Consider the following 22,516-nt stretch of genomic DNA (forward strand, 5'->3'; position numbering starts at 1 on the left):
TGTGTGGCATTGGTGAGTCTGGGCTCTGCCCTAAAGAGCCTAGCATTTTAAGAGAAAATGTTAAGAAAGGACTTCAGTACTTGGAATCTGAAGACTTGGATTTGAGTCTTCAGTGTATCACGTGGTCTCTCTGGGTCTCAGCTTCCATTACTCAAAAACAGTAGCAATATCTCCAGCAGCGTCTACTTGAACTGCTTGGCTGTCCATGCTCCAGGAAAACTGCAGAGATCAGTCCAAGGTCAAGAGTATCCATCCTTAACAACCCAGAACCTCTTTCACAAGCCAAACAGAACCTAATTGTTGGAAGACAGCCAACTCTCACTTCAAAAAATAGCAATGTGTTCTATTGAAAATGCAATGTTTTAATAGTTTAATTTCTATGCATTTTAGCTTTGGAGATTAATTTCATGTTTGGAAAATTAATTTATTTAATGTAAATTGGTTTTGACTGTGAAAGAACTGAGATGAAGGTCTGGGGTGTGGCCTCCAATCATAATGGCCATATTTGCATATCAATGGCCTCTCACTTCATTTGCTGCCTTGGCCAACTTCCGACCTCAGATGGCTCAAGACAGAATGGAAATATGGGAGAAATGCTAGTCTTTCTTCCTTTTTGAAAGTTTAAATATAGAAACTGCTTTGAAATAAAAATTTCCCCTATGGACTTTTGAAGTCAGACTGAGCAGACAAAATAGATATTTTCTCGAACTTACCAAGATTATAAGAGAGTATGAATAAATTCCTTAATGTTTGCATGGGTGCACATGCCCTTTGGAATTCTCATTGGGCCTCCTGGAGACCATTCATGCATCCCCAAATATTTATTGAGAGTTTACTTAGTATCAGGCACTGTGCTACATGGTAAGGCTACCCAGAGGAAGACAGATGTGATCATTGTCCTTTGGAGCTTGGAAGTAGGAGAGGCAGATATTAATGAAATGTTGAACAACTGTAGAAATATAATCTGTAATAAGGGCTCAGAGTACAAATAGAGTATTCTAAGAATGTATAAGAGGGGGCTTCCATAAGGGAAGAGACTAATGAGCAAAGACACGAAAGAAGAGCACACATGAAGAAAATGTGTGTGTGTGTGTGTGTGTGTGTGTGTGTGTGTGTGTGTGTGTATCTTGGGAAGCAGGAAGGGAGAGAAATTGTTTGGCATTTAAGAAACAGAGAGACAGTGTGTCAGCAGTGCAGAGAGCAAGAGGAATACTGGTATACTCAACTGCTATAGACAGTGGCCAGGTGCCTTAGAAAAGATTTTGGTCTTTTTTGAAAGAGCAGTAAGAATTTATTAAAGGATCCTAAGTAAGGGGATAGGTGATCAAATTAATGCTCTTAAAAGATATTTTGGCTGCTATATGGAGATGAGATTCAGAAGGAAGCCTGTGTGGAAGCCAAGAGATCAGTTAGGAGGCTGTAGTAGAATCGTGGCTTGGACTAAGTTGGTGGTAGAGTAGATGCAGAGAATGAATAGATTTGATAATTATTTAGGTGGCCAAAACAACAGGACTTGGTGATGGACTGGCCACAGGAGGAGGGGGAAAAGAGGCTGGCATCAAGAATGATGTCCAGGTTTCTAGCTCACATAACTGAGTGGGTGATGGTGTCACCCATGGAGAAGCAGGCTCATGCTGGAGTAGGGGACGGATGTAGAGACTCAAGAGTTCCATGTTGAACGTGTTAGCATGAGGGACCTTTGAGATGTCAGGCCTGTGTTTAGGAAAGCAGGCTGGGCTAGAGATGGACATGTGAGAACCCAGCCTTCGATTGAGCTGGGATTACATGGTGTCAGAAAAGTGAGAAGCCCTTTCCTGTATCCTATTAAGGTTGACACAGTGCTTTAAGAGCCTAACACAGAAAGGTAAAGTAAGTAAGTAAGTTTCCATAAAACCCAGAGACAATATTGTAAAATTCCCCTTTGAATCATGTCTGGAGTCACAGCTGAAAAAAATAAAAATAAAAAGAGAAAGAAGAGGAGAATATAAAACGAACCTCAGGCAACTCCAACATTCCAGCTCCATAAAATTGTCTCCACCACAAGTTGTGGCCCTTGGCCTGTGCAGTTCTTCCACGTGCCATGTGTGATATATTTGCACCTCACTGCTGATGTACTTTTTCTCTTTTCCAGTATGAACCTTTCTTTTTGCCCTCTCATTGGATAATTTCATATGTTTTGTTTTTGAGCTCAGTAATTCTTTCCTCTGTTCTATCAAGTCTGCTGTTGAAACTACCTAATGAGTTTTTCAGTTCAGTTATTATATTCTCTATTTCTAGAATTTCTCTGATTTTTTAAAATTATTCCTATTTCTTTGTCAAATTTCTCGATTTTGTTCCTGGATTGTTTTCCAAGTTTGCTTTTTTTTTTTTTTTTTAGACAAGAGTCTCACTCTGTTGCCCAGGCTGGAGTGCACTGGTGCAATCTCAGCTCACTGCAACCTCTGCCTCCTGGGTTTAAGCAATTCTCTTGCCTCGGCCTCCCAAGTAGGTGGGATTACATGTCCATGCCACCACACCTGGCTAATTTTTGTATGTTTAATAGACACGGGGTTTCTTCATGTTGGCCAGGCTGGTCTCAAACTCCTGACCTCGAATGATCTGCCCACCTCGGCCTCCCTAAGTGCTAGGATTACAGGCGTGAGCCACTGCACCAGGACTGTTTTCCAAGTTTCATTTAATTTTCTATTTGTATTTTCTTGTGATTCCCTTAACTTGTTTAAGAAGATTCTGAATTCTCTCTCTCATTTCATGGATCTTCAGTTCTTCTGAGCCTATTGTCTAAACTTTGTTGGTTTCTTTTGGTGATGTCATATTTCCCTGAGTTTTCACAATCCTTGCATCTTGACATTGATGCTTGCATATCTGAGGAAACAGGCACCTCTTTCAGTTTTTGGAGGTGTTCATTGCTTGTGTTCAACCTTTACTATTTGGTATTAGAATTTAAACACTGGCCTGTTGTTTCTTCCCTTTCTGGGGAGGACTTACAGTGAGCACTGGAACTAAAACACTGCACCGAGGCTAAATTGTTGCTTTGTCACTGTTTCTTGGTCTCGGGAAAACTTACAGTAAGCACAGGAGGCTAAATGTTGCCCCAGAACTATATGCCCACCTGCCATAGTTTCCCAGTCTGAGGAAGACTTAAGCAGGTACTGGAGCTTAATCCTGACCTTTTAGTTGTTTCTGGGCCAAGGAAATGCTTTCAGCAAGTACCTGGGCATTATGGAAAATCTGGCTAGGCATTTGGGCCTTTCCATGGACTGTGCCCCCTGCAGTCCTATGATTCTAGCCAGTTTCTTCAATATGGCATCCCCACCAATCAAAGCACACAGTAGCCACCCAGATCCAAATGCCAGTGCAGCAATCAGCATCCTGCTTTTTGTCTCTAACTCACCCTAGGTGGTTCGGCCCTCCTGGCACTCCCAATGGTTCCCATGGGACAGGACCAGAGTGGGCTTCCCTTGGAGATTCCCAGATCACAGGGAAATCAAACATCCACCCCCAATTCCCTCCTCTAACTCCTAAAATCATGGATCGGGGGAATTCTCTGTTCATAGCATTCTGCCTGGCTAGGGAGGAGACAGCACAGTCTGAAATGATGACTTCCCTTAGTGGTCATGGATGCTCTCAACACTGTGAGTCCGGGGTTTTCTCTGCTTCTCCTCCAAGTGTTGGTATATTGGTGAACTCAGGGTGGTATTCTGGTTCTGAATAGTTGCTAGTTGTATTTTTTTGAAAGGGGTGATGTCAAGGGACCTTATACTCTGCCATCTTGGTGACATCATACCAGTCCAAACTTTTCATCAACACATCATCTATGTAGTTTGTATTCTTGCCAAGGATATATGATCTGAATCTAATTATGAGAAATCAATCAGATAAATCGAGATTACGGAGCAAGATACAAGTCAAGTAGTGTGGCCTCTTCAAAAGTGTTAATTTCATTAAAGACAAAATTAAAATAAAAACAAGGATTTTGGGAGGCCGAGGCAGGTGGATCACCTGAAAGGTCAGGAGTTCAAGACCAGCCTAGGCAACATGGTGAAACTCCATCTCTACTAAAAATACAAAAATTAGCTAGGCATGGTGGCGGGCACCTGTAATCCCAGCTACTATGGAGGCTGAGGCAGGAGAATCGCTTCAATCCAGGAGGCAGAGGTTGCAGTGAGCCAAGATCATGTCCCTGCACTCCAGCCTGGGCGACAGAGCAAGACTCCTTGTCAAAAAATAAATAAATAAAATAAGGAGACATTTCTGGAATCTTGATTTAAGGAAACCAAGGAGACAGAACAACCAAAAGAGTACATGACCCTTGATTGGATCCTTCTAACTTGAAAGGAAAAAATTATAAGGGTTATTTTAAGGACAATAGGGGAAATTGAAACATGGTATTCATGGGGATCATCATGCTATTGGGATTATGTAGGAGAATGTCCTGGTTCTCAGGAGGTATGTACTGAAGTGTTTAGGGATGACATATTTGCAACTTTCAACTGGTTCAGAAAAAAAGAAAGTATTGTTGAAAAACACACTCTTTGAATGAAGAGACCTTCCAAACAGGTTTGGGTGAGCAACATGGCTGTATACTCACCTGGATGCAGGTGGACTAAGGCCGAAAAGGGCATTAGCAAAGAGCAGTGGGATAGGAGTTAGTTTTATAGGTTTGGGTAGTTTTTTGCGGGGTGGGATGTTGCAGAGTAAGATCAGTTACAGTGGTGGGGGTCAGAGGCAAGGAGTATATATGACCACAAGTTCAGTTACAATGGCAGGGTTACAATGAGAGGTATTTACATTATCATAAGAACAGTTAAGATGGCAGGGAGGGTTGGGTGAGGGGCTTGTCTGGTGAAGCTCCACTGGGTGAACAGGGACAATGGCGAAAGCAGGCAGTGGGTGGGAGACATCAGCCGAGGCAAGCAGGACTTCAGACTTTCAGGCTTACATATGGAGACCTGACAAGTATATACAGAAAGAGAAATGACACAAATATGGCAATGTGTTAACAAATGGACACTCTAAGTGAAAAGTATATGGGTATTCATTGCACTACTCTTGTAAATTTTCTTTAGTTTTTTCAAGATGAAAAGTGAATGAAATTGCAATGACATCTAAGACCAACTCTCCAGTGTTAAGCCAATCTTCCTTCCCAAGCTATGTGTATAGTCCTCCGCAAGACTGCCTTCTCTTCAGACACCAGCTGCAAGTTTGGGAGTCCCCAGGCCGCTCTTACGTCTGACCAACTGGCTACAAACTCAGGAGTCCTCATTAACCCCTCAAGTTTGATATTCACTAGAATGATTCACAGAACTCAGGAAAGTGCTGTCCTTACAATTAGTTTTATTATAGCACAGCATATGAATCAGAACCAGCCCAAGGAGAATATATAGGCCAAGGTTTGAGAGGGTTCCAGATGCAAAACTTCCATTGTCTTCTCCAAGTGGAGTCAGGACTTATTCCCCTCCCCGCACGTTAATACGTGACAGTACACAAGGTATTGCTAGTCAGGGAAGCTCACCTAAATTACAGTGTCCAGAGCTTTTACTGGGGTCTTACTTTGTAGGCATGATTGATTAAATCATTGGCTATGCCCGTCTCCTTCTCCCAGGAGGTTGGACTGATATCACATGGCTAAAAGCCCCATCCCTCTAATCACACCATGGTTCTTCCTAGAGTGGCCTGCTCCCAGTCTGAGTCATCTCATTTGTTATCCTGGACCGAGCATCAAAAGTTAACACCAAGACAAAAGTATGCCAAATTGTAGGGTCTTTATTATGCCGGCGACCACAGAGGACTCACGTCTCTCCAACCTGTGGCGTCGAAAGGAGGGTGCTAAGACTTTTTATACCCGAAAAACCACCTTGGGAGTGGGAGTGAGGAGCGGGGATGGGGATGAAAAGGCTTCAGACATTCTGAGGGCTAGTGGATTCCGTAAATAACCTCCTGGGCAGAGATGAGGGCTCTGGATATTCCAAGGGCCAGGGGACATTTGTCATTCCTTTTGTTACTTAAGTGGTTTACAGAAGTCAAGATAAACATTTGTTTACACATTATCTGGGTAAGGTGGAAATAACAGACCTTAGTTACTTATTACAAGTTGCGGGAGCCAAGATGGCGTGGGTTAGGACTGCTTGCCTGTCACATTAGGGCCACAGAGAGCAGTTACTGATAAGCAAAATTTAAGCAGCTTTACATAGTGGGCATTTTTCAGAGCAAGCTAGCAGCTTTATTTACAGAAGCTAAACACAGCTTTATCTTATAAAATGGCGTTGCTCATGTTCTGGCTCTAGGTCAGCACAACATCACACATTAGCTTAAACTATCAAGGTCCACTGTGAATAACAAAGACACTCCTCTCATTTAGAAAATTCCAATTATTTACAGGTTATCTACCTGTTAAGAACCCAGGACAAAGTCCAGCCAACTTTTTCATTTTTTTATTTTTATTTATTTATTTTTCTGAGACAAAGTCTCGCTCTGTCGCCCAGGCTGGAGTACAGTGGCACGATCTCAGCTCACTGCATCCTCCACCTCCTGGGTTCAAGTGATTCTCCTGCCTCAGCCTCCCCAGTAGCTGGGATTACAGGCACCAGTCACCAGGCCAGCTAATTTTTTTGTATTTTCAGTAGAGATGGGGTTTCACCAAGTTGACCAGGCTAGTCTCGAAATCCTGACCTCTGGTGATCCGCCCACCTTGGCCTCCCAAAGTGCTGGGCACGTGAGCCCTCGTGCCCACCCAAATTTTTATTACACAGAAAGAGTTTTAAAAATATTTTTAAATATAAATATTTAAAACATCCATCTAGAGCCACAGTAGGTAGACCTAGAGCACTTGAATCAAAAAAAAAAAAACCTACTAGACTCCGGGGATATCATTTCAGCTCCTGGCGGCCTTGAAACAGCAGCACAATCTGTTTATATCCTGAGTTTAAAGAAACCACTCAGGTGTCTCAACAGTTCCCATTTCAAAGGCATTAGGATAAGTCATTTCACTTTGCTACACAGGGTCAGCCACAAACTGTAAATATACAGTTGTGTGGGAGTGACAAATGAAAGGAAATGATTTACATTTGTTGCCCAGTACTTCCCAATTCAATTTACTATGCCAAATTCTTATGATAATCACAGCCTATACTACTTCATCAAATCAGATCCCTCTAACTCTCCAACCCAAACAGGGAGGAAGTCAGGATTCATAGGCAGTGTGAAAAATCATTGTATAATTGCAAATTAGAACCATAATCAGCCCTCTGGCCCCTGAGTCCTCTTCATCACTAGGCTGTGAACCAAGATGACTTCTTGTGACTATATCTCCAGGAGAAGAACGCCAAAGCACTGACAGAGAGCAAAGCCTTGTTCATAGACCCAGTGGAGAGAAGAGAGGGAAGAAACATTTGTGAAAAATTAAAAGAGGAGGCTTGTTATTCAGCAAATGGGAGCTCTGAGAGATCAATGTTCTCTTTATAGTTTGTTTTTAAATATGAAAGTGATGGCCGGTGCAGTGGCTCATGCCTGTAATACCAGCACTTTGGGAGACCGAGGCAGGAGGATCACCTGAAGTCAGAAGTACGAGATCAGACTGACCAACATGGTGAAGCCCCATCTCTACTAAAAATACAAAAAATTAGCTGGGCATGGTGGCAGGCGCCTGTAATCCCAGATACTCAGGAGGCTGAGGCAGGAGAATCGCTTGAACCTGGGAGACAGAGGTTGCGGTGAGCCAAGATGGCGCCATTGCACTCCAACCTGGACAACAAAAGGGAAACTCCAAGTCAAAAAATAAAAAGAAAGAAAGTGATGCATGCATGTAGTATTTTTTTGGTTTTTGGTTTTTGTGGTTGCTGTTGTTCAAACAGTAAAACAAGTGACATTCAAAACATTTAATGACTGTTGCAAGTAGGGCACAGACCAATCAGGATGAGGGATTCCAAGCCGCTGTGCTGTCCTGGGGAGTACCTACTGCACAGCAGATTGGAACTACAACAAAGAAAGAGGCCTCTCACCCCAGACCCCCAGCTGCACTCCCCAGAGGTAACCACTGTTTATTTCTTAGGACTTATTCCAGAAATGTTTCATGCCTGTATCAGCATGTCTCTGTGCCTATATATCCCTTTTTGTCTAGAGCATTGCTTTTGAAAACACCATACTGTTCTGTAGCATATTCAAGACAGGTAGATCACTTGAGGCCAGGAATTTGAGACCAGCCTGGGCAACATAGCGAGACCCTGTCTCTACCAATAAATAAATAAATAAATAAATAAAATTAAACAAAAAACAAAACTAAAAAAATTTCAGGTATGCTGGTATGCGCCTGTAGGCCCAGCTACTCAGGAAGCTGAGATGGGAGGATCACTTGAGCCCAGGAGTTTGAGGCTGTAGTGAGCTATGATCCAGCACTCCAGACCTGAAGACAGAGTGAGACCCTGTCTCAAAACAAACAACGTATCTTAGACTTCTAGACATCATTTCCTCTACATCTGTAGCTCATTTTGTTACACTTTGGCAATGCTACTCAAAATCTGGTCTGTTTGCCAGTGCAGAAACTGTTTGCTACAGGTCTGAGAAAAGATAAGGGAGGAGCTTGCACCAGAATCAACTATGTCTTTAAGCACACTGTTTATTTCTGGCAATACATACTGGTGACCATTGAACGACACAGGGGTTGGAAGCATTGGCCCCTATGCAATCAAAATCCATCCTCAACTTTTGACTCCCCCAAAATCGCAACTATTAATATCCTACTCTTGACTGGAAACCTACTGGTCAACATAAACAGTGGATTGACACATTTTGTTTGTTACGTATTACATACTGTATTATTACAGTAAAGTAAGCTAGAGAAAAGAAAATATTAATAAAACAATAAGGAAAATATACTTGCTATTCACTAGGTGAAAGTGGATTGTCATAAAGGTCTATATCCTCACCATCTTCACACTGAGTAGGCTAAGGAGGAGGAGGAGGAGGAAAAGGAAGCTTTGGTCTTGCTGCCTCTGAGGTGGAAGAGGCGGAGAAGGTGGAAGGGGAGGTAGGACAGGCAGGCATAATCAGTATAACTTTTATTGAAAAACATCCACATATAAATGGACTTGTGTTGTTCAAACCCATGTTATTCAAGGGTCAACTGTAAATATTTTTTTGTGTGTCAGAAAGACTCTCTTGATAAAGTCATTGATTTATATTCTGGCTCAAATTCCTTATCTCCTAGTAGACCAGTAACAAACAACAGACTGTCTATTTTGAGCAGTACAGCCCCAGAGCATGTACTGTCATAGTTATTTAACCAGTCCCCTCTTGATGAGCAGTCGGGTTCACACAAGTGAACGTTCTCGCATGCATACGTCTTTGTGCACTTGGGAGAGGATTTCTGTAGGAGAGTCCTAGGAGTGGTATCAAGGTTGCGCAATTGATGAAAAAGCTGGTCACGATGGTGCCAGAGAGCTGGAAGTAACCTCAGAGTCACTTCTAAATCAAAAATAATGGGGTATTCAATGTGAAATTGAGTCGTCCAATTTTCACATTTTGTTGATGAGAAAGGCAAAAACCACAAAGGTAAAAGCAGGGCCCAAAGTCTGATTAGTCAGTGCAGGAAGGGGCCCTACTCCTCTGAAAGGCATTGGGTGTCAGCAGGACAATGACCTGGACACAAGGCCTTAGGGTCTGAGCTAAGGGGATGGATGGAATGACTCTGTCTCCTCCAGCAGTATAACTGGAAACAAGGGTATCTCAGAGTCACCCTGGGACCTAATCTGCAGGAGATTCCAGGTTCTGTTTTAATGGGTGTTGCTGAGCCGCCTAGGAAAACCTGTGAAGGAGGCTTTGGGGCACACTGCTTGGGCCTGCCTTAAGCTGCCCCATGGAGAAAAGAAGGAAACGGTCGCATTAGACCAGGATATCCTAAGAAGGCAGATAATTTATTAACACCCAGAATTTTGAAGAGTTTAGTGATAGTGGGCTCTGGTCAGAAAAAAAAAAGGAACAGTAAAAAGGAACTAGGAACAAATGAAGGATAAAAATGATAGAGAACAGAGCTATATAAGACATGGATGAGGCACAGTTTCCACAAAAAGCTAAAGAAAGTGATCACAGATTTAGAAGGAGAAAGACAGCAATGGAGTCCAGGAAGCCAACAGAGAAAAGTTCCAAGAAGGGATAAGCAGACAGAAGCAGCAAAAGCTGCAGAGGACTCAAATGAGATGCGGATTTTGAAAGAGCCAGTGGATTTGGCAACCTGGAAGCCACTGGTGGCCTCGTGGAGTCACTTCAGTAAAGCAGTGACAGCAAAATTCAGATTGCAGTGAACCAAGAAAGGAATGGGAAGCAAGAAAATCGAGCCATTGAGTACAAACAGTAATTCTTGGACAGACTGATTGGGAAAGAAGAGAGAGAAAAAGGAGAGTGGAACGTGGCTGCTGGGGCACATAACAGCGTATCCTTTAAAACCTTTACTCAACCTCTGTGTGCACAGGCAGGTCACTCACTCTCAGGGCCAGAGGTAGCTGGAGAGAGAAAGGGGAGTCCCAGCTTGCCGTACCAGCCTTCGCTGAATTGTGGTTTCCTGAAGATTTGTATAAATTATCCAGAGTAATAGAACTCTGTGCCCATACTGTTTTCAGGATGTGTGCATGGGGTATGATAATAACAATAGCCACCATTTATTGAGAACGTATTTACGCAAAGCTAAGAGCTTTACATAAATTATCTCATTTAATCCTTACCATAACTCTATGAGGTAAGCCTTATATTTTTTTCTTCAATTCAAAAATGATAAAACCTGAGACTCAGAGGGCTTAATTAGCCTGCTACAGGTCATCCAGCAAATAAATGCAGCAACGGGATTCAAACCCCAGTTCATACTCCAATGCCTGTGCTCCTATTAAGCCAGAGTCCCTCAAGCCGAACTCTATGAATCACAGGCAACAGGCTCAGGTGGGGAGCTTTTCAAAAATCCAAATGCCCAGGTTCCACAAAAGATATACTGACTTTTTAAAAATAAAAACTGGAGCCCACAATCTGAAATCCCCACAAATGATACTATCAAGCTCTGCAAATGTTTCCTATGCTCATGGAAGTCTTCTAAGGTAAAGCATCTACCTCCTCACTGTTTGAGCTACCTGTCGTTGGTCTTCATCCACATTAGGATTTACATGGGCTTCCTGAGGATAAAGACAGCCTGGACTGCTTGTTTGCGTAGCTTCCCAGACCTTAACCTGGACCTATTGAAAGAGCATTTCCACGGGGAAGGCCAGCAGTCTGTTATGTATATTTGGCAAGTTTCCCAGGCAATTATTATCTTCAGAGAACACTGAGAGACTGTATTCAGTTATTCACAGCTAAAAGTATCCTAAGTGCTACCCTGGGCTCTAATTTAAGTTCTAACACTTAATCATTCTAAGCTTCACTTTCCTATAAAATGGGCATAAATGTGCCTGCCTGGCAGAGCTGCTGTGAAGAACAGATACTGTACCAATTAGGATTAGAATTACCGGCTTATAACAAAAACAAATCAACAATGGTTTAAACATAGGGGTTTATTTTTGTCTCAGTTTAAAGTCTAGAGGTAAGCGATCCAGGGCAGGTATGAGGTCTGGGAGGAAAGACTCTTGCTGTCTAGGGAGGAAGAATAGACAAAGAGGAAGACTCTTGCTGTCTGTCTGCCCTTTCATCAGTAACACATTGCCTCTTTACACAAAATGGCAACTGAGGCTGCAGCCATTTTGTCGACAGGCTTGGTAAAGCGAAGAGAAGAAGGAATTCACCTCCAGGCAGTCCAGATCCCCTTAAGGAGTATATCTGGAAGGCCCTCCTGATACTTCCAGTTTATATTGCATTAACCAGAACTTAGATACAGGCCCACACCTAGCTGCAAAGAAGGCTAGGATCTTTTTGTTCAATATCAGATCTTTGCTACCCCAAATAAATCAGGTTTCTGTTTTGTTGTTTTTTTCTTTTTAAGGAGAATAAATATTGGTGTTTTGGCCAAGCACAGTGGCTCACACCTGTAATCCCAGCACTTTGGGAGGCAGCGGTGGGTGGATCACCTAAGGTCAGGAGTTCAAGACCAGCCTGGCCAACATGGTAAAACCCCATCTCTACTAAATATAAAAAATTAGCGGGGCATGGTGGTGCGTGCCTGTAGTCCTAGCTACTTGGGAGGCTAAGGCACGAGAATCACCTGAACCCAGGAGGCAGAGGTTGCAGTGAGCCGCGATCATACCACTGTACTCCAGCCTTGAAAACAGAGCAAGACTCTAAAAAAAAAATTTTTTTTGGTGTCTCAGTCACAAGAATGTGCCTCTGCTAAGTTCTCACTGCAGGGAGCTGAGGGCACCAGCTGCTGTGCTTTGCAATCTATTGGCCACACCTACCCTGGAGATGCACCCTGCCAACGCCTGAGTGCCGAGTACAGAGTCAGACCCAGTCCTGACAGACAAGGCACGCCTTCGCTAGCTGACTTTGGCTCAAGGGCTCCCTGAGGGGGTTGCAGAACCTTTGTTAGAACGCACCTTCCTTAGACTGCAGGGCAATATGGAATGCCAACAACCCAGCCTTTTGTCCCTCTCTCCTTTTCTTGGGGGCTGGTGGCTCTCCTGGCCTTCTCTAGCTCCTTCACTCCTTCCTTTCACACAAGCATTTCCCCTTGTAAAACAACTGCATGTTTCATCCCATCTTGGTATCCCTTTCTCAAAGTAGCTGACTAACAAAAATTGACAAGGCAATTCACAGTTCCCAGCACAAATTCCGTAATGCACATAACACTTGTGGAACTCAGTGATGGGCATGGAGTAGACAATAAATAATAGCCGTGTCGGGGAGGAGGAGGAAGCAGTGCAGGGTCAACCATGGAGAAAGGAATGTTTTACCGAAAGGTGGGACACGGAATCTGAAGCAAATCACTCTGTTTGATTCTCCTTCACCCCCAAAGAATCTCCATTACTGTAACATTTGGTTAACAACAGCACCAAAGTCCATGTTGAGAGGACCTGTCACATGCCTGTAATCCCAGCACTTCAGGAGGCCAAAGCAGGAGGATCACTTGAGGCCAGGAGTTTCAGACCAGTCTGGGCAACATGATGAGACCCCGTTTCTCCAAAAAAAAATACAAAAATTAGCCAGGTGTGGTGGCGTGAACCTGTAGACCCAGGTACTTGGGAGGCTGAGCTGGGAGGATCACTTGAGCCTGGGAAGTGAAGGTTGCAGTGAGCCAAGATTGTGCCACTGTACTCCTGCCTGGGTGACAGAGAGAGGCTCTGTCTCAAAAAAAAAAAAAAAAATTGTCATCATAGTACAACTGAAGTGGTATTAGTTAACAGCAATCATTTCAGGTCATTTTCAGCAAAAACAAACAGGAAAAAAGCAGCAGCACAGGCCCCAAGACAAAACTGCACAAAATAAACCCAATGTCCTGAGCAACTCTGGTTCTCATACTGGAAAAACCACCAGATTACTTGAGATGGTGATGTAAGAACATTATTTCCATAACTGTTTAGTGTGGAAGCAAAAGCACCATCTCTACAAAAATAATGAAGAATTTCAGCTGGGCATGGTGGCTCACACCTGTAATCCCAGCACTCTGGGAGGCTGAGGAGGGCAGATCACTTGAGGTCAGGAATTCAAGACCAGCCTGGCCAACATGGTAAAACCTTGTCTCTACTAAAATACAAAAATTAGCTAAGCATGATGGCAGGTGCCTGTAATCCCAGCTACTCAGGAGGCTGAGGCAGGAGAATCGCTTTTACCAGGGAGGTGGAGGTTGCAGTAAGCCAAGATCACACCATTGCACTCTACCCTGAGTGACAGAGCAAGACTCTGTCTCAAAAAAAAAAAAAAAGTAATAATGATAAAGAATTTCAAGGAGAAAATACAGAGTGAAAGAAGGTGCAGTTGGGGCACAAGGTGGATGTGAATCTGTATATGACACAAAAGTTCCCTGGGACTTAACCGACATCATGTACGTGGCACACAGTAGGAGCTTAATAAATGATGATTGCCCACATACATGAATGTTTCACTCAAGGTTGTAGTGCACCACTCACAGATTCATTAAAGAAAGATTTGTAGAAGGCCTACCATGTGCCAGTTTCTGTGCTAGGCACTGATGATGTCAGTGAATGAGAAAGCTGAAGTCCTTGCCCCACAGTTCTTCTGCAGAGAAATCTCCTTTGCAGACATTTTGTATGGATCCCGCTGCCTTTGTCTTTCTACTTCACAGACTGAATGTGAGCCCACATCTATCAGACTTAAAGCCTATATGCGCAGGTCTAATGGTAGTGTGTTATCAGAATCTATTAACATTTGTGTCCCTAAAATTGGTATGCAACTCCCCACTGCTAAATGTGACTTGTCTTTTAAAAAATTATATTAAAGTTTTTTAAATGCCCATTTGAATTGCTTCTGAAATATTTTCTTGATCTCTGAAACCAAGTAGACTCACCCGTGTAAAATTATCCTTGATGCAACCTTGGATTTCGATTCACCTCTATATTAGTCATCTATTATTGCACAACGAATTACTCCAAAACTTAACAGCTTAAAATAACAAGCATTTATCATCTCATAGAGCCAGGGAGTGACTTAACGGGATGGCCTGGCTCATGGTCTCTCATGAGGGTTCTTTCCATCAAGGTGCTAGCCAGGGATTCAGTCTCTGAAGGCTGGACTGTATTTTTTGTAGAGACAAGGTCTCATTTTATTGTCCAGGTTGGTCTCGAACTCCTCAGCTCAAGCAATCCTCCTGCCTCGGCCTCCCAAAGTGCTGGGATTACAGGCATGAGCCACTGTGCCCGGCCCTGCTTCTCCTGCATTTCGCTAGTGACACAGACCATTGCTGGTACCACATGGGAGGGGACCAGATAGGGTTTGAAAACCAGGAGGCAGGATCTTTGGTGGCACTCCTAGAAACTGGTTACCACAGTTTCCAAGAAGAACTCCTTCTTCCCAAACTCCACCTAAACTCTGGAACAGGGAGGTGTGCAAATGTCACTGTCTCAAAATACAGAGGACAGCAAACAGTGAATGTACTCTGTCCTGGTAACTCATGTTTTAAGCCCAGTAGAACTGCTTTTCCTCAATTATACTTGAGCATCATGCCACAGGCCTGCATAGAAGGACATTATAAGAAAGAGCTCCAATTAAGTCATTGCTGTATTGCATCACTGTTCAGTCAGCTGACCCCTGGGAGAAAAATATCTCTTTAGTCTCAGGGTCAGGAAAAGTTGAGCTTCTCCCGAACAATTGTTTTTCTAGAATTTTGTTACAACTCACATTTCCCTCTTTACTTTGGCTGTTCGGAAGCTCAGAGCCAAACATGTAAGCCATTGTGGGTATTGATCTTTTTTGAGCTAATGTCATCATGGAGTTATTTCTTCCACTTGTTTTCTATTTTCTCCAACTCCCTCAGCTTTTTGGCTTGTCCTTTTGTATATTTTGTACTTTTGTAATTCCCCTCAAAGCTTCTGTGAATTGAGGTGAAGTTTCTTTTTTTTTTTTTTTTTTTTTTTTTTTTGAGACGGAGTTTCACTCTTGTTACCCAGGCTGGAGTGCAATGGCACAATCTCGGCTCACCGCAACCTCCGCCTCCTGGGTTCAGGTAATTCTCCTGCCTCAGCCTCCTGAGTAGCTGGGACTACAGGCACACGCCAATATGCCCAGCTAATGTTTTGTATTTTTAGTAGAGATGAGGTTCACCATGTTGACCAGGATGGTCTCGATCTCTTGACCTCGTGATCCACCCGCCTCGGCCTCCCAAGGTGCTGGGATTACAGGCTTGAGCCACCACGCCCGACGAGATGGAGTTTAAATACACAAATTAGTTTTTGCCCAAAAGACTAATGACGTGCATGTGCCATCTAGTGGTGAGAGAGACAACTGCCAGAACAGAAACCTCCCTGATTTTTCAGATGTGTTTTTGATGGAGAGGGGAGTAGTGGGCAAGGGAAGAGGAGGGAGACCAGGACCGCTCTTTGTGCTTTGTCAGGAAATTGAGACTACTGAGGATTAAAGGGACTCTAGGCAGGGCCAAGGAGCAGGTGATTCAATGGCTAGAACTGAAGATGATTTATTGGAATTTGAAGAAACAGTCAAAAAAATAGTGAAGAATGAGGAAGGCACTGGCAGCAAAAAGGTTAAGGAAAAAAAAAAGTATTAGGAAAAGTAAACAATGAAAATAGACCTGATTCAAGCAAATCACTTGACTTAATGTAGGTTGATTGCAGATGTGACCGGCCATTTTTTAAACATTCACATTAACTGTAGAAAGAAACTTAGAGTCCAGTGTTTTTCTTTTACGTGAGAGAAAACTGGGGCACAGAGGCACTGAGCCTCTTGCTCAAGGTCACACAGCCTGTGAGTCCCAGGTCCAGGGTAACTCCTAGACCAGTCCTCCTTCCCCAGCACTATGCTACTCTTAACTATATGTAGCAGACACTCATTTGGGCTTTCATTTTGCATACAGGGTTTCAAAATAAAAATGAGGTCATCACATAAAAATGCTGGAGCCAGCATATTTTCAATAAATTATTACTCGCTGGTTTTTTAGCTACCCCCTTGGCCTACCCCCAAAATGTCAGGGTGGTGGTTTGAAGCACTGGCTTCATTCATCTTCACCATGTGGCAAGTCATCAGTTCACAATGATAGAGAAGGATTCCAGAAGCCAATCACAGTAGGTGAGGGAGCCCCAGTCTGGGGAAGAGAAAGCAAATTCACTCCTCTACCGTGTTAACCTAGCATCTGCTCTGGGCCAGGTTCCGGGTGGGATGCTGGGATGGCAATATCAACAATGCACTGGCCATGTCTGGAGCTATACATGTCCTATCTCTCCGTGCCCTGACACGTGCATTCTTGGACACAGCTTCAGCTAAAACTGATGCATAGCTTGGATCTGGAGGGCCCTTGAAGATCTAGCCCAGGGATCTATAGTCTCAAGTTGAATGTCTTAGAAACAGCCTGAAGATGGGGACCAGTGAGCGGGCTGGAGATACTGGCTAAAAAGGAACTTGAGATGCTACCATACTCAACAGTACAAATATTGAACATTTTAATCATCTGAGAGGGTTCTATTGAATAGCATTAGCCAAGAGTTCCTTTTCCTGGATTTTCTGTTCCTCTGAGTCCTACCAGTTCTCCCACGCCCTGCAAAGACTGACATAAGCAGAGACTGATATGAGCCACTGATTCCTGGAAGAGGCAGAGCTCTGGTACAATGGCTGTTTCAAGTTGATATCCTCAGAGGTACAAATGACACACCAGAGACAGAGGGCATCTGAAGTTGTTTCTTAAACTTTCCAGGCTTCTGCGCTGGTAAAGGGTGCCAGATGGGGCAAAAAGAACAGAAGGAATATTGAGGGGCTCAACGTTTGTGATCAGAAAGACCCAATTTCCTATCAAGGTTCTCCATTACTAGTTGGATAATCTTTAGGCAAAGCCTATGGGCACCAGTTTTCTTGCCAGCAAAAAGCTGAGAACTATGATAGTCACGAAGATTAAATAAGCCAGTGGATGAGACAGTGTCTGGCTCATGGTTAAGTGTAGATTTCTTACTCATCTCTTCCTGCCCTTTTGGATGCTAATTTCCCCTCTGCCAAGGATATGAGCCACATGTCACCTTCTCATCATAGTGGAGGCTAGTCATGCCTAGCTGTTCTACTCATTCTCTTAATGAATATTTGTTATGAAAACAGCAACTGGCCAGGCTCAGTGGCTTACGCCTGTAATCCCAGCACTTTGGGAGCCCAAAGCAGGTGGATCACGAGGTCAGGAGTTCGAGACCACCCTGGCCAAAATGATGAAACCCCGTCTCTACTAAAAAAAAAAACAAAAATTAGCCGGGTGTGGTGGCAGGCACCTGTAATCCCAGCTACTCAGGAGGCTGGGATTGCTTGAACCTGGGAGGCGGAGCTTGCAGTGAGCTGAGATTGCCCCACTGCAACCTGAGTGACAGAATAAGACTCCATCTCAAAAAAAAAAAAAGAAAGAACGAACAAAGCAGCAACTGCCTGGCCTCGTGTTCTGCATCATACAAAGATGGAAAACACATCCCCAACACACTGTCCCATGAGAAAGATTGGCAGGCAAACCAATAGTTATATAGTAGGGGGCCAAGAAGTGAATTGAGAGTGCACAGGGAGAGAGAACAGAGGTGGTGATATTTCAGCTAAGACAGAAAGTGTGAACAGAAGTTTGCCTGATCAGCAAGCATTTGGGAGAGGGCATGCTAAGCAGAGATAACAGCACATGCAAAAAACGGAAGACTGGAAAGCAGGGTAAATCCAATTATGAAGGTCTCTGAGCACTGTGCTAAGGAGTTTGAGCTCAAACTTGTAGGGGACACAAAGCCTCTAAAAGGAAGTCATCATATTTGAGTACTGAACATATTTCTACATTGCCAGTGTGGATATGGTTTAGAAGAGGCAAGACTCATGCCTGTAATCCCAACATTTTGGGAGGCCAAGGTGGGCGGATCACCTGAGGTCAGGAGTTTGAGGTCAGCCTGACCAACATGGAGAAACCCTGTCTCTACCAAAAATACAGAATTAGCCAAGCATGGTGGTACATGCCTGTAATCCCAGCTACTCGGGAGGCTGAGGCAGGAGAATCGCTTGAACCTGGGAGGCGGAGGTTGGGTGAGCTGAGATCACGCCATTGCACTGCAGCCTGGGCAATAAAAGCAAAAATACATTTCAAAAAAAAAGAAGAAGAGGTAAGACTGGTAAAAGGAAAGTGAGACTCAATTTCTTCCACTTTCCCCATTTCACTGTGCTCCAGTCACAAGGGACTTCTCTGAGTTCCTTGACTTACAAAATACCAAGCTCTTCCCCGCCTCAAGGCCTTTGCACTTACTGTTCCCTCTGCCTGGGCCACTCTTCTCTTGGCTGTTACAGAGCTTCCTTCTTCTCAGCCTTTATGTCAAGCATTTCAGACCAAGCATTTCTTTCTTTCCCTAATCAATCTAATATATCAGTTTCCCTCCATTATTCTCTTGTAGCATCCTGGGGGTGGGAGTGTTCTATTTATCACAATTTGACATTTTATTCTTATTTGTATTAAGTGATCAATAGCTGTCTTCCCTATTAGGCTGTAAACTACCATGAACACGAGGCCATGTCTGCCCCCATTCAACACCACGTCCCCAGCACCCAACACAATGCCTGGCGCTGTGCTAACACTCAAACACAGGACTTATGAGACTGTGACAATAGCCGAGATGATCATGGCTTAACCTAAGGAAGTACTAGCAAACCTGGAGCGAAGAGGCTAATGCAACAGGAAGTAAACAGGATAGGTCTTGAGGCAGAATATAGCCTGGAGGCATAGAACTTAAGAACTTGCTAGAACTAAATCAAAGGAAACACTTCAGCTATGATAAGAAATATCTTCTTTATGAGGCCAGAAGCGGTGGCTCACGCCTGTAATCCCAGCACTTTGGGAGGCCGAGATGATCACAAGGTCAGGGGTTCAAGAACAGCCCGGCCAACATGGTGAAACCTCGTCTCTACTAAAAATACAAAAATAAGCTGGGCACGGTGGTGCATGTCTGTAATCCCAGCTACTCAGAAAACTGAGGCAGGAGAATCACTGGAACCTGGGAGGCAGACGCTGTGGTGAGCCGAGATCGTGCCATTGCACTCCTGGCAACAGAACAAGACAAGAAAGAAAAAGAAGGAAGAAAGGTCCTCTGTATTTACATAGGCTATACAACTAGTAAATGCCTTTGTAACTTTACTTTAGCCTCTTCATTTACATAACGCGCACATCAAGTAACCAATGGAAACCTCTAGAGGGTATTGAAACCCCAGAAAATTCTGTAACCGCTTCTTGAGACCCTATGCTCGGCCTGCTCCCACCCCGTGAAATGTACTTTCGTTTTCAATAAATCTCTGCTTATGTTGCTTCATTCTTTCCTTGCTTTGTTTATGCCATTTTGTCCAATTATTTGTTCAAGACGCCAGGAACCTGAACACGCTCCACTGGTAACAGTCTGAGACAGGAATCCGAATCAGTTCCGCCTGTACAGAGTTCTAACTGCACTTCTAGCTGCCTGGGCAGGTCAACCACCTTTTATCCACCACGCCCTCAGTATTCCTCGTAAAATCAGAACCACCCCTTTGCAGCTTGGCTGAGCGAATGTCCTCAAACGCAGAAACAACAATGCTAGGGCTGAGGCCGAGGATCGTGAAAGCTCAAATGAGCACACCTGCAAGAGCAGCACCCGCTCCTCGAGGGCGGAAGTGACTGCTTGATCTAAGTCCGTAGGGTAAAATGGATCCCCCATATGCGGAACACCATGGTTCTTTGTAACCTCATAAAGCGTCCGATAAGCAGCAGGGGCTGGGGGGGTAATTTAGGGCCAATATCATTTGTTTCTTTTACATACTTTCGCCATTTCTCAGAATTCTAAAATTTGTTTAATAGAAATACCAGCTTGAGGGAAGCTGAAAACTACAGTGTAGAAGGAAAATCTTCGCTGAAGGATAACCAAGAGGTAGAGATGGGAAAACGTTCATGCGCAGCACCCCCTGGCGGGAGGGAGGAGCTGGTGTGGAAGATCCGCCCAGCCCGCCTCTTTCGCTCTGGTTCCAGTCCCACTCGGGAACCCCCGAACTGCTAGCGAGTCCCGGAGACTCACGTTACCACATTGCCCAGGAGACCCCGAGGCCGGCCTCAGTCTTCTCACAAAGGGAGGGGCTGAGTCGTGGCTCGCTTCCCTGCCTTGAGATGCGGGTTGTTTTAATCGAGCAGGTTTCGCTCTTCTCCGCCAGTCTGTGAAGTTCCCGAAACCGTAGGGTCAACACGGCACCGACCACGTCTAGGGAGCCAGGAGGAAGTAGGCGCCGCAAAGCCCTCTGGGAAATATAGTTTCCAGGAAGGCTTCTGGGAAGGCGCCTCCGGCTGCCAAGTAGAGCCGGGCTCGGGCGCGTCACGTGTCCTGTGCAGCCGGCTGTTCTGCCTGAGCTGCTGTTGTGAGAGGTGCCCAGGTCTGGGGAGTAGCTGCTGCCATCGCCTGCCCTCGATTTCTGGACTAGCCCCTAGAAGTCGACGCAGTCTCTGCGTCCTCCCTGTTGCTCAAACCGGCACTGATCTTTAAAGACACTGAAACTTCTGGCTGTCCTTGACTTGGAGTTGACTTGTAGGCTCTGTAGGACCTCGCCATGTTCTCTTCCTCATGGCTTCTGCGGCAGGCAAAATGAGCCACTCCATGTGCTTCAGAGCTTTAGGGAATAAACCATTAACCAAGTCATTTGATTGCCTCATCTTTGGGGACCTTTTCCACTACCTGTTCACACTCCTTGTACTCACCCATGACTGTCCCTCAGAAACTTAAGTCCTGGACCCTTCTGCATTCTTCAGTCCTCTCCTAGTTTCATTTCTTCTCCTAGCCAACCTAGATCCTAAGAATCCTCTCCTGCTTTATTTCCTTCTGTAACAACCTCAAACCCTGGATTAATACAGTTGCCTATTTGGGCCTACGAGCTGCAGCTGGAGGGCGGGAATACATCGCCTAATCCCACAGGTTGATGCCATTACAGTCAAGGTTTCAGACTTCAACTAAGCCCTAAATTCAACCAGCTGGTTTCAGCACGGGGTGGTGGTGGGGAAGGAGGCTAACCAATAGACAGAAGGGGTCTGCTGCCAAGCGTCCTGGTGGAAATACAAGGCTTTGGTAGGACTGTCTTTATTGTCTCCTATCTCGCTCCTACACCTCATGTTTGTACTAGAATGGCATAAGAATGAAATGCAGAACTGATGCAGGCAAACCCAAAAACTGGGGTTCAGCTTGGGAGGGTTCTTGGCTTGACCCAGGAAAGAATTCAAGCGTGAGCCAACAGTATAAGAAAGCAAGTTTATCTGAGCAACAGTGTACAGGAAAATGTCTGCTTCATAGACAGAACAGAGCTATCCCATAGCAGAGTGCCCAGAGTGGCACTCATGGATTGCTGGCTAGCTATCTTTATATTCACTCGTTATTACATGCTTAATAAGGGACAGGTTATTCACAAACTTTCTAGAAAAGGGGCAGAGAGCTCCTGGAGCCATATAACTTCAGGATTGTTGCCATGGCATTTGTAAAGTGCCATGGCACTTGTGGGAGTGTCTTATGCAAACGTAGTATAATTCCCAGTCCTAGCGAGTTTGGGCTGGTTTCTTTGCTACATCCTGTTCTGATCAGCAGGGCCATGATCAATACTCGAAAAACAAGTCCTGCTGATCTCCTACATCATTACCCCCACAGAGATTATATACTCCTCTTTAATCTTAAAGGTTTGTAAAAGAGTGAAGAACCATCTTCTGTCACTGCCTCCTACTGATTTTGTGGGCATAAACCCTGCCTAGCTTTAGAGTAGCAAAAATCTCTAGATGCCTAATCTAAAGGGCCCAAAGGCAGAACATCTTTACTTACCAGGTCAGAAGACAGGATGGGTCAGACGCCTTGTGCCAGCATCATCTTCACATGGAATTGTTGTAACCTAGACGACACAAACTTTACAAGGAGGTTAAATACGCAAGGGTCAAAGACTAGTAGTA

General features: G+C 44.3%; 1 long non-coding RNA gene and 1 pseudogene across 1 annotated transcript; both read left to right on the forward strand.

Annotated features, from left to right (window-relative positions):
- Positions 1–1,816: 1,816 nt before the first annotated feature.
- Positions 1,817–1,946, forward strand: LOC116563045 (annotated as a pseudogene).
- A 7,607-nt stretch (positions 1,947–9,553) lies between these two features.
- Positions 9,554–19,777, forward strand: LOC116562669. Its single transcript, XR_004274049.1, has 3 exons — positions 9,554–9,564; positions 15,042–15,045; positions 19,695–19,777. It is a non-coding gene; the product is annotated as an uncharacterized LOC116562669 (long non-coding RNA).
- The last annotated feature ends 2,739 nt before the right edge of the window (positions 19,778–22,516 follow it).

This window comes from Sapajus apella, unplaced genomic scaffold (assembly GCF_009761245.1).
Source record: "Sapajus apella isolate SASKATOON/1434 unplaced genomic scaffold, GSC_monkey_1.0 scaffold33, whole genome shotgun sequence".
Taxonomy (NCBI): Eukaryota; Metazoa; Chordata; class Mammalia; order Primates; family Cebidae; genus Sapajus; species Sapajus apella.